The sequence below is a fragment of the Peromyscus californicus genome, unplaced genomic scaffold (assembly GCF_007827085.1).
Source record: "Peromyscus californicus insignis strain IS unplaced genomic scaffold, ASM782708v3 Scaffold_12__1_contigs__length_115047231, whole genome shotgun sequence".
NCBI lineage: Eukaryota > Metazoa > Chordata > Mammalia > Rodentia > Cricetidae > Peromyscus > Peromyscus californicus.
The window spans coordinates 77,714,896-77,725,713 of record NW_026294413.1 but is presented as its reverse complement, the minus strand read 5'-3'; the positions used below and the strand labels follow the sequence as shown (position 1 = coordinate 77,725,713).

Here is a 10,818-nt window from a genome sequence, read left to right as displayed (position 1 = left end):
AGGGGCTTATCGAGTAAGCCGTAAAAACAGAAGTCACAAAGGAAGTTAGGTGAATTGGGTTTTATCACAATATGAGGGGCAGGTTCATGTAAGTCTGTGGCAGAATATCGGTTTAGCATGTGTTCCAAAATAGGTTCAGTACCAGCGCCCACAGAGCAGCTCACAAATGTCTGCAACTCTGGTTCTAGGGAATCTAACGCCCTCTTCTGACTTTTCTGGGCATCAGGCACCCGCATGGTACCCAGACATATATACAGGCAATATACTCACCACACACATAATTTTTTGTTTTTTCGTTTGTTTGTCTTGGTTTTTCGAAACAGGGTTTCTTTGTGTAACAGCCCTGGCTGGCTGTCTTGTCATTTTGTAGACCAGGCTGGCCTCAAACTCACAGAAACCTGCCTGCTTCTGTCTCCCCAGTGTTGGGGTTAAAGGCATGTGCCACCAATACCAGGTCATAAAATAATTTTTTAAATGTAGGGAAAAAACTCTACGGAATAAGAAAAATATTTTAAAATAATCTCTTTTAAGGAGTTTGTATCTAGAATATACAAAACCCTGCTATAATATGAGATAAATAAATTTATTATCATCATTATTATTGTTTTTAGACAAGGTCTCACTATGTAGCCTTGGCTGGCCTGGAGCTCTCTATGTAGATCAGGCTGGCCTTGAACTCACAGAGATCCACCAGCCTCTGCCTCCTGAGTGTTGGGATTAAAGGTATGTGCCCCCATGCCTGGCAAAAGATAATTTTTATTGGGCAAAGGATACTAATAAACAGGAGATATACAAATGGCTATAAGTATTTAAGAAGATGTTTAGGTGCTCGCTTCGGCAGCACATATACTAAAATTGGAACGATACAGAGAAGATTAGCATGGCCCCTGCGCAAGGATGACACGCAAATTCGTGAAGCGTTCCATATTTTTAAAAAAAAAAAAAAAAAAAAAGAAGATGTTTAGTGTCATTAGTCATTAGGGAAATGTAAACCAAAACTACAGGGAGTTAATACTTCATACCTATTACAATAGTTACAATTTAAAAAGATGGTATGGGGCTGGAAAGATGGCTCAGTGGTTGAGAGTACTGGCTGCTCTTCCAGAGAACCCAGGTTCAATTCCCAGCACCCACATGGCATCTGACAAGTATCTGTAACTCCAGTTCCAGGGTACTCAATACTATCATACAGACATGCATGTGGGCAAAACACCAATGCACATAAATAAAAAAAAATTTAAAAAAGATGGTGTGGTGGTTTGAATAGGAATGGTCCTCATAGACTCGTGTGTTTGAATGCTTGGCCCACAGGGAGTAGCACTATTAGGAGGTGTGGCCTTGTTGCAGTAGGTGTGGCCTTGTTGGAGGAAGTGTGTCATTGTGGAGGCAGGCTTTGAGGTCTCATATGCTCAAGCTATACCCCATGTGGGACACAGGTCTCTTCTGCTGCCTGTGGATCAAGATGTAGAACTCTCAACTCCTTCTCCAGCACCATGTCTGCCTGCATGCCACCATGTCCCGCCATGTCCCACCATGATGATAATGGACTAAACCTCTGAAACTGTAAACCACCCCAATTAAATGTTTTCCTTTATAAGAGTTGGCATGGTCATGGCATCTCTTCACAGCAATAAAAACAGATGACAATAGAAGGTGCTGTCTAGAATCTGGAGAAATCACACTGCCTTTATTTGTTTGTTTACTTATCTAACAATTGTTATTTATTCTTTGACAATGTGTATATAACACATTTTCTTCTCTTATCTCCCCCCAACTCCCTCTGAAATTCTCCCTTTCCAACACATCCCCCTTCTACTCTTGAGTTCTTTAAAAACCTAAACCTACTGAATTTATTTAGAGTTGCTTGTATATGCATGAGTGTGAGATTATTTATTGGCACATCCCCCTTCTACTCTTGAGTTCTTTAAAAACCTAAACCTATTGAATTTAATTAGAGTTGTTTGTATATGCATGAGTGTGAGATTATTTATTGGCACATCCCCCTTCTACTCTTGAGTTCTTTAAAAACCTAAACCTATTGAATTTAATTAGGGTTGCTTGTATATGCATGAATGTGGGATTATTTATTAGCACATCCCCCTTCTACTCTTGAGTTTTTTAAAAACCTAAACCTATTGAATTTAATTAGGGCTGCTTGTATATGCATGAATGTGGGATTATTTATTAGATCATGGGCAATTTACCAGTAGCTACACCCTGAAGAAAAATTAGTCTTCCTCCCTAGCAACTTCTATGTGCTAATAGTTCCTCAGCTAGGGGTAGGGCCGGATGTTCCTTTCCCCAATCAATGATGGGATATTGATGGCTCGATCTTATGCAGTCCTTTGCAGGGAACCACAACTGCTGGGATTTCATGAAAGCAGCATTCGAGTCATGTCCAGATGAGGGTTTCACAGCTCTCTACCCCACCCTCTGATTTCTAGAGAAACTACAGTTCATATATATTGCTGAAAGGAATGCATAATGGCCAGCTGCTTTGTAACAACTTGGCAGTTCCTCAAAAAGTTAAACATAGGTTTATTGTAAGCTATCCACCAAATTCCTAAGTTGAAACCCTACCTCCAAGTAATAGTACTAAAAGGTGGCCTTTGATTAGATCATAAGTTCTAATTAGACTTTGATTAGATCATTGGCTCCCATACATAGTCATGGCTAGAATACACCATCTGTGAAACAAAGGGATTCTCACCAGACACAAATGGACTTCCCAGCATCCAGGACTTGAAAGATAAGTTCTTTTACTTATAAGCTGCCTCATTATAGTATTTTGTAGTCCAAATAGGCTAAGATAACATATAAGCCCCAAAGTCTATTCCTGGGTATATAACAAAAATGTTTAATGCATAAACACTTGTATACCCCAGCTGTGGGTACGTAGCTCATTGGCAGAGTGCTTGCTTTTGCAATTTCTGAGCTTAAGCTCTGGATTCAATTCCTAGCACTGAGAAACAAAACAAAATGGAAAAAAAAATATATCTTGAAAACTCTAAAAGGCGACTGGGCAGTGGTGGTGCGTGCCTTCAATCCCAGCAGAGGTAGGCAGGTCTCTGTGAGTTTGAAGCCAGTCTGGTCAGTTTGGGCAAGTCCTGGCCATTGCATATATACATATACACAGAACACTGGTGCACGCTAACTTGAAATCATGCCTAGCGAATGAAGTCAGATAACCACAGAAGATGATTGCGTGATTCCATTTACGTGAAATATCCAGAACAGGGGCAAACCATATAAAGAAAATTCTCAGTGGCTGTCAGGATGAGAGCAAGGTGTACAGAGAGAATGGGGTGCACTGGCGGACCTACTTCTTATTTATTTACTTAATTTTATTTTTAGTTGTTGTCTTGTTTTGTTTTTTTGAGATAGAGTTTCTCTACGTAGCCCAGGCTGTCCTGGAACTCACTATCTAAACCAAGATGGCCTCGAACTCACTGTAATCCACTGCCTCCCGAGGGCTGGGATTAAAGATGTGTGTCACCACACCTGGCTGCAGTTCCTATTTAATGACTGGAAGTTAATTGTGAGGTCTGCACACTTTTGTGACCAGGCTATGCCCTACTGAATTATACTCTTCAAAAGAGTAAAATTTAAAATGTGAGTTATATCTTACTAAAGTTATTATTTTTTCAAAATGAGAAAGGAGAGGGGAAAAAAAACGAAGGGCATAGTCTGAAGGCAGTGACAGTGAAGATCTGGAATGAAGGCCAGTCAGCAACAGGCCATCTTATGGAGACCTGCAGCCCTACACAGAGCTAGGTCTGTCCTGGCAAGGAGTGGACCGGTATGGGAGAGGGAGAAGTCAACTGACATGCCCCGGACCAGGAAGAGAAGCCTAAGGAAGGCTGGGGGAGAGTCAGTGGAGTAAGGGCATCTGACCATGGAAGAAGGTCACTGCCTGTCCCCAAATTGTGAAAGCAGTGCTGAAATAAGATCGACCTAGTAAGAACATGCATGAGGGATTGAAAGGGGAAGGTCCTAGAATCCAAAGTGGGTTGCATCTGTTCATAGCTTAGGTGTGGGAAGGGGCAACACAACAAAACGGTACAAGCATCTTTGACTTCGGCTGCTAAGTTTCGTAATTGGTAGTGTCGAATGCAGAAGATTGAAAAAGAATTGTTGTCAACCCCCACCTCCAATATTCTAAGCATTTCTGACGCCTTAGGTGCTGGCTTAGGCCATTTGAAATGTTCCTCCAAATTACCCGATTTTTTTTTTCTTTCCTGTACCGAGGATTGAACTCAGGGCTTTGAACGTGCTGTACCAGCGCTTTACCACTGAGCTCATGCCCAGCTCTCTTTTTGTTGTTGCTGCTGTTTTTGTAACTTAGAGTCAGACTCTTAACTAAATTCCCAGGGCTGGCCTTGAACTTGTTCTGTAGCCCAGGTAGGCTTTGAGCTCGTGATCTTCCTAGTAGCTAGGATGAAAAGACTGTCCCCATACCCAGTGTGCGAGTATGTGCTTCTCTCTCTCTCTCTCTCTCTCTCTCTCTCTCTCTCTCTGTCTCTCTCTCAATGTCTCTGTCTCTGTCTCTCTCTCTCTCATACACACACACACACACACACACATACGTACATACACATCTATCCTTAATGGTTATAAACTGATGGCCAAATAGGTTACTGGATTACACAACTCACCCTGAACCACACTGCTAGCAGGTGGAAGAACTGAGAATTGGATCTGAGTTTGGAAAAAGATAGAAATGCTTCCAAGTGTTTAGCTGTGGGTGGTGGGAAGAACAAGGGAGTCCCTGGATGGGGAAAGAGATGCTGAGGGAAGATTCCCGGGTGCTGGGAAAGCTGAAGAGGCTTTGTTTAAAAAAAAAAAATGGGGGGTGGGCTCAAGCAATGGCTCAGCAGGTAAGAACTCCTCTTGCAGAGGACTTGGGTTCGATTCGCAACACTTTGGGCCTCTGCAGGCATCAGGCACATATCTGGTGCACGTTTATACACACAGGCAAGATACACACATACAATTATATATATGAAATGCTGAACTTGGGGGTGAAAGCATTATATCCAGTGGGAAATTCTACAGGGCAATTAGGTAAGTATGCCTGGCAATCTTGAGAGAGGATCAGATCACGCAAGGAATTCATTAAGGTAGAGGTGAACCTTAATGGAGGGTTCAACCTTCCCAAATGACACTCCTCCTTGAATAACAGTCTCCCAAGGGCAGAAGCAGGAAGAATAGAAGAGTCATCCCAGGTGACTGAGGACAGAGAAGAAAGGACCAAAGGGGTGGGGGGAAATGAGGTCAGTCTAATGCCAGGCATGGGGGTGGGGGCGGAAGAAAGTCGAAAGCAAGCATCCATGTCAAGAAAGGAAAGGCCATCAGTGGTATCGGATGATGCTGCAAGGCTGGGAAGAAAGTGGTACAGTGCCCAGGACAACTCTAGAGCCGACCGAACAGAGGGAAGGATGTTAGAGGGAGATTTGTCTGGAAAAGCTGAGCAAGGAATAAATGGGGATTTGAGGGGAATGGGGAGAGCAGCAGTAAGGATTATTTTTTAAAAAACAAATGAAGCCTGGGTGTAAGTCAAGGCTCGGGGATGTATGGGGAGGTCTAGACAAGCAAGAGGTAACATACAAAACTTCACCAGTAAGACTGGGTGGCTGGAGGGCCCTGGACAACATATACCAGTGGGAAGGTGCTGCCGGACAGAGCAAACCAGAGTATAAACACATTTAAAAAGATACTGTGGCTACGGGCCAAGGGGAGGGTGGGGCTGCTTGGGTTATTGTGCGACTCCAATGGACTCCCTCCAGGAGGTCGGAGCTGGGCCGGGATGTAGGAAGGGAAGGATGTGATTGAAAGATTATTTCGGTACAACTAGGACAGAGGCTTGTAAAGGAAAGGCAGCAGTGACCTCACACATGCAAACGTGCCTGCCCTACCGAGGGAGGCTGGTCTAGGGCCATGAAGAGGGCTCCTACTTGTGAATGAGCAGGAGCTTCACGCCACGGGAACTCCACCTCAGTCCTCAAGCTTGCTAATAACTGTGCTAGGTTCCGCCCCAATCTCCAGGGTCATTCACTGTCCAGTCGGTTTCTCCTAGTTTGGGTGGCAGGCCCAATCCTCCATTCTGAGAAAATGTTCTCTAGCTTAGTCCTTTGTATCATGGTGTCCTCTGCAAACACATACACCCTTTGTTGGTCCTGAGGCAGGATTTTCAGGGCCACTGAAAGCCAAGCCAGAAAGTCACCTCAATTCCAATTGCCCTGAGGCCAACTTACAAGGACAAAAGTGTTCTGTTTTGTTTTTAATCTGCCAGGTCATAAGGAGGCACTCTCAGGTGACAGAGAATGGCCCAGCAGCTGAACAGCACCCTCTGGTGCCCGGGAGGTGTCACTTTGAAGTTTTTCTCTGAACTAATCTCAATAAACCATTAAGGCTCACTACCAACTTGTAAGTCCAGTTTCTAGGGGATCCAATACTCTCTTCTGGCTCCTGTGGGTGTCAAGCATGCACGTAGTGCACAGACATACATGCAGAAAAAAAAACATTCATGCACATGAAGTAAAAATAAAAAACAAATACATTTAGGTAGAGCTGGGGTGTAGTGGCACCAGATTTTAACCCCAGCACTTGGGGTTGTGAATTTGAGGCCAGCCGGGGATACATAGTGAGACTATTTCTCAGCATTTGCTTTTCAGGCAGGAACTGGTGAGATGGCTCAGCAGGTAAAGACACTTTGCCATTAAGTCTGATGACCTGACATGTTCAGGACCCACACGATGGAACTGACGACCACAAGTTCTCTGACCTCCAGATGCATGCCGTGGGATGTGCAAAGCCCCTCCCCACAATAAATAAATGCAGTAAAAAAGCAGATAAGATGGAAGTTTTCATGTTACATGGATTTCATCATAATAAAGATCGGGGAAAGAAGAGCTTTTCCCTGAGATGCCATCTTCTTTAGGATGCCCCGCCCCCACATGATTGGCATTTTCTGCTTCGGATCTTCCTATTTTGCTGTGCGTGCAGACTCCATTATCTGTACCTCAAAAGCAGAGAGAAAAAGCGCATCTTGATCACATGCCTGCTTCCGGTACCCATTCATAGATAATGGTCCCTTAAGCATGAAACCACTTGCACAGCATGCTTGAATGCGAAGTCTCTCCTTTCTCAAGTCTTTCAAAAATATTTGTATTACATTTTATCCCCCTGCCCTACCCCTGAGTGTGCATGCACATGTCCGCTGTACTTCCGTCCGAGGACAACCCCTGGACGACGGTTCTCTCTTTCCCCAACGTGAGTCCCAGGGATGGAACTGGGCTTGTCAGGCTTGGTGACACATGCCTTGCACCTGCTAAGCCATCCCAAGGGCCCTCCACGTCAGTCAGTTCTAAGTTACTTTCTACATTCAGTCCCAGATTGGCTCAGAAGAAACCGAACCGTCTCATCTTTGAAGTGTGCTTTGAGCTGAAGGAAATGGAGAAGCAGCAAGCAGAAGAAAGGCCCGGTCTGTTCCCTCTTCTCCTGAGACAGGACATAAACAGGACAGAGATTCTCCTTTCCAGGTGACAGCTCTACATTGGACACAGAAGACTGTGCAAACACATTTTATCCGTTCATTTTCTTCCCTTCCTCCTCCTCCTCCTCCTCCTCCTCCTCCTCCTCCTCCTCCTCCTCCTTTTTTCCTCTTTTCCAGTTTTTCAGGGTTTCTCTATGCAACAGCTCTGGCTGTCCTGGAACCCTCTGTGTGTATGTCACAGTTGTGTAGCTTGGTCTGTTTGTGGGGTTCCCAGCAGTGAGATCAGCGCCTATCCCTGGTACTTGAACTGGCTTTTGGGAACCTACTTCCCATGCTGGGTTGCCTCGCCCAGCCTTGATGCAGCGGGGAGGAGCTTGGTCCTGCCTCCACTTGGTGTGCCATGCTTTGTTGGTGCCCATGGGAGGCCTGTCCCTTTCTGAATGAAGAAGTGGATGCGGGAGGGGCGGGTAGATGGGAAGTGGGGGGAGGAGCGGAGGGGAAACTGTGATCGATATGTAAAATAAATGAAAAAAATTAACGAATGGAAAAAAAAACCCTCAGTAAAAGAAACATGAAAATCAACCCACATGAAACAGATATCAAAAGTTCAAACAGATTGGAAACCTGTATGAGACTTGTTAGGTTTACACAGCAGACAGACCAGCATGCCCACCTTTGTTCTGGTCAAACTCACTTTATCCCTCCACTCTTTGTTCAAATCTTGAGTCTGAAGTCCATCATTCCCTAGCTCTGCTAGTGGAAAAGACAGGATTCCTTCATACTTACATTTGTAAAATTCAAGCAATGCTGTTGTACAAATAAGACTTATGTATATTAAAAGTAAGTGAAGGACAAACAAAATAAATAAGTAAAGTTTTTTTGAGACTGGGTTTCTCAGGTAACAGCTCTGGCTGTTCTGGAACTCAAACTGTAGACCAGGCTGGCCTTGAACTCACAGGGATCCGCCTGGCTCTGCCTCCCGAGTGCTGGGATGAAAGGCGTGTGCCACCACAGCCCAGCACTATTTCTTTTTGCATTTGGCAGTGCTGGGGATTGAAGCCAGGTGTTGTGAATGGTACTAAGTGTTCTACCACTGAGATGTCCTCCCAGCCATGGAACATGAAGAGGGCATTGAGTCGCCTAAGACTAGAGTTATAGTTATGAGCCACCTTGTGGGTGATGGAATTCAAACCTGGGTCCTCTGGAAGAGCAGTCAGGGCTCTTAACGGCTGAACCATCTCTCCAGCCCCCCCTCCTTTTTTTTTTTTTTTTTTTCTTTAGAAAAGGTCTGGTTATGTAGCGCAGGCTGGCTCTAACTCACAATCCTCCTGCCTCTGTCTCTTGAGTGGTACACATCATTCCCTCATGCCTACAGGCTGGGGTACAAGTATATGCCACCGCCTGGCTCTCACTTGTTCTTGCTTGAAGATGCTGGATTAGCCAGAGCTCTGGACCTCTGCTGTGTCTTCCACGAGGCTTCCTGTGTGATGCTCATCGAGTATGTTAATAGTGTTGCTTCTTGCTTCCCGATCGTCCTTATCATTTGTGTCTCAGCTGAGAACAACAAGGGGTTATGAAAGAACTCGTTCACCTCTGACAACTGTTTCTCGACCATCCCACTCGAACGGTTTCCAATATCACCAGTGACCTCCATGTTAGCAGACAAGTGGTTCCCTTCAGCCTTTCTCGGCTGTTCTTTGATATTTTTCTCTTCTCTCTTCCAGAGCTCTCATTCCTCCTGGAACCCAGGCGCTGCCATGTTCTCATTTTGCTGCCTTCCTCGAACGCAGGCTCCTTCTCCTTTAGCTCACTGGGGAGTTAACTTGCTGTGGCACTCGATCCAGGATCCTTTCTAACATCTTCTTTTTCACAAATCCTCTCGTTGACTTCTCTTGGTTTGAGGCTTGTGATCCCCACGCTGGTGAGCCAGCCCCAAGTTTCTTGCCTAGACCTGGTGGTCTTGGGGCTCCAGAATCACGGGCCATGTGAAACACCGCAGAACACTACACTCTGTGTGAGACTCGGGACTTTTTCTCCAATGTCTACATCATTCACATCACCAAATGGTGCCATACACTCATCTGCGCAACTTAGAAATGAGGAGTCAAGCTTGGTTTTCTACTTCATTTACTGCCTTTCTCCAGTGACTAATGGGACACCAAGTTCCGCCCTGTCTGCCTCTGGCATAGACCCCACAGTGAGCCTCCTTTTCCCATCTCCGCCCTCCCTCTAGAGTCTAAACTATAGTCATCTCACTGGGATCATGTATTCAGTAGCCTCCTGTGCTCTCTCCAATAACTCTCACGTTAACTGCCTCCTACCATACTTCAGATGAAAGCCAGAGTTGAAAAGGACTCACGTGACCTGGCCTGAACTGACCTCCTGACCTCTTGTTCTCTGCGTTCCTCTCACACAAGCTTCCTTGTTTCTCTGTCTTGCCACACACCATTCCCCGTGCCTGCGGGCTTTCCCTGGCTCCTTTGTGGCTCTGTGTGGCTCAGCTCAGAAGGGCCGTCCTGACAGACCACTCCATAGGAGCCTCACTTCCTATCTGTCGCCTTTTATTTCTCATCTGCTTCTATTGTCTTAGAAGACACACATATCAAAACATGCAATTATCGTATATTTGCACATCTGCTTGCTCATCTCCATGCCATTCAGGTTTCCTCTGAATGCCGAGTGTGAGCTCTTTATGGGGAGGAATCTCCTGGTTCCATCCCACAGGCACCAATCTTGCCTTGTTCAGAGCCACACCCCAACCAAGTACCGTGCCTGGCACATGGCTAGTGCTCAATAAATATTTACTGTATGAATGAATAAAAGATGGAAAGAGATTAACTGAAGAACCATGGTTGTATGCCTTGCTATGTCCTATGCTTCCAAGAAACTTAAACTCTCTTGGAAGGCTATTAGCACCAGGAACATAAACATCACAAATAAATATTGATGAGTTTCTGCACATGAATATTGGATAGGGTGGTGCTTTGATGGCTGGGCTGTAAACAAGCCTATCTGTGAACACAGACTTTGCCCCCATCTCCTCAGAGATACTGTCCTGCAATCCCCCCTGCCGCCCTTCAATAGTCAGCCCTGTCCCCTGCCAACCTGGCCTTATTGTTTCTTCTCTCGTGACTGCTGTGCCTCACTGAGACTGAAGCCTTCAGGGAGTAGCCCCTTTGCCTTCTCTCTCAACTCTCTTTCAAGCCCCTTGGCAGGATCACAACAAAGAGGAGTCCGTATCGTCATCAAAGGCCAGTGCACCGATAGCTGGATCCCGTTCCCTCCTAGTTTCTATCCATGAGTTCTGGACTGCTCTTCAGATT

The 10,818-nt window shown here is 45.3% G+C and overlaps 1 non-coding gene across 1 annotated transcript; it reads left to right on the top strand.

The window, feature by feature from the left end:
- Positions 1 to 825: 825 nt before the first annotated feature.
- LOC128108125 (U6 spliceosomal RNA) lies at positions 826 to 932 on the top strand. The gene has a single exon (XR_008217334.1). It is a non-coding gene; the product is annotated as a U6 spliceosomal RNA (small nuclear RNA).
- The last annotated feature ends 9,886 nt before the right edge of the window (positions 933 to 10,818 follow it).